Genomic DNA, 2,079 nt, shown 5'->3' on the forward strand with positions numbered 1-2,079 from the left:
CGACATGCTGATGAAGTTGTTCTGCAGAGAGGGCATCCCAGAGATCATTGTGAGCGACAACGGCGTTCAATTCACGAGCCGTATGTTCGCCGACTTTATGAGGGAGCACGGTGTCCGACATTCACTGATCCCAATCTACCATCCGCAGGCCAATGGGCTGGTTGAACGTTTCAACGAACCCTCGGGGACTTTCTTGCGACAGCCAAACAAATGGGAAAAGATTGGCGTCCGAGAATAATTATGATGCTCGGAGCCTATAACGCCACTCCGCAGGCTACAACAGGCATGTCGCCGGCAGAGCTCCGACATGGCCGCCCTATGAGAACCAAACTACACGTGAGAGAAGCGAAGACGGATAAGCCCACGAGCGGACTTGGGGAGACTAGGCGACGAGTAGCTGCGAAGCAGAATGCCCAGAAAGCCTACGCCGACGGTCGGCGTGCTGTTAAGGAGGTGTGTTTCAACCCCGGCCAGATGGTTAGGATACGCAAACCATTGGTGTCAAAGGGTCAAAAGTCATACTCTGAGCCGATGAAGATCGTGGAACGGATCGGGAGAACTTCATACAAGATGGAAGATGGAAAAGTCTGGCATCGTAACAGGATGGCCGCTATAAAAATTCCACCGGAAGAGGTGGATATGGAGAGCGAGGAAGACACTGAAACGGACTCGGATGAAGCCTCGGAGATGGAAGTAGAGGAGGTGGACCCCGTTGGGAGATGTCCGGAAAACTGTTCAATAGGGGGAGAGTTTAGTAAAAGCTTAGTAGAGGGGGAGAATGTAGTGTCGCGTATCGACGACACGTAGATAGTGCCGCGTGAGGCCAGAGACGTGCAATGTGCAGTGCAACACTGCATCTGGAGAACCTGGAATAAAACACAGCGTGGCGTGCGCGTCCTGATCCAACAGTATTGATATCTTCGAAGACTATATCCGGGTCGATGAGGATACTCAGTGTTGTGCGATCCTCGATTCCATTGACGATGGAATTATCGACGAGCTAACTGCGCATCGTGGGGAAGATGAGGAGGATCTCTCGGAGGACGTCGAGTCGCGGGAAGTTGGAGAACCCGTGAGTGTCCGAGAGGCCACAAGATGCGTCAGCCTCCCCCAGCGTTACTTCATGCAAGATCACAATGAGCCCGGACCTTGTTGGCCACCGCCAACAATGTCGACAATGCCGCCGTCGCCACTGCCGACAATGCCGCCGTCGCCACTGCCGACAATGCCGCCGTCGCCACTGCCGACAATGCCGCCGTCGCCACTGCCGACAATACCGCCGTCGCCACTGCCGACAATACCGCCGTCGCCACTGCCGACAATACCGCCGTCGCCACTGCCGACAATGCCGCCGACAATGCCGCCGTCGCCGCCGCCGACAATGCCGCCCCCGCCGACAATGCTGCCGCCGTCGACACCGCCGCCGCACCCGTTGCCACACCCTCCGTCGACACCGCTCCATCATCGGCCTCGTCCTCGTCGTTCTCATTCCATCCGTATCAAGTGCCTCCGGCGACATTCAAACGGAGGCAAGTCTCTTCGTCGCCGCCGCCGCCGTCGCCATCGCCGCCACTGGCACGAGCACCAGCCCCTCTCTCCGGGTCTACGACAGAACGGCGCGGCCAAAATGGCGCGGCCAAAACGGCGCGGCCAAAACGGCGCGGCCAAAACGGCGCGGCCCAACACGGCGCGGAATTCTGGGCACCATCCAGGCTTGCGGAACCTTTGGAAGTGAAGACGATTCCGACTCGTACGAAATCTCGAGTAGTGGATAGGATGCTCGAAGCACTCCAATCTACGACCGATAGAGCTCTCGGTTTGTGATCGGACGTCGCGGACTCGTTCCATGATAGTCATTTTAGAAGAGGCGTCACAAGATTGCCTTTGTGGGGTCCGCGAGTTTGGATTGTGCCCGAAATTCGGCGCCGTTCTGGGCCGCGCCGTACGGCGCGGAGTTCTCGGCACTGGATCAATGTAGGATTTCCTTGAAAGAGGCAACACCACAGTGTGCTGCACAATCATTTCGACGTTTCTCGTAGCAGTTCCACTACATCGAGTCGGTTTAGGTTAGGCGCTGCC

The sequence above is a fragment of the Galendromus occidentalis genome, unplaced genomic scaffold (assembly GCF_000255335.2).
Source record: "Galendromus occidentalis unplaced genomic scaffold, Mocc_1.1 scf7180000075525, whole genome shotgun sequence".
In the NCBI taxonomy this organism is placed as follows: domain Eukaryota; kingdom Metazoa; phylum Arthropoda; class Arachnida; order Mesostigmata; family Phytoseiidae; genus Galendromus; species Galendromus occidentalis.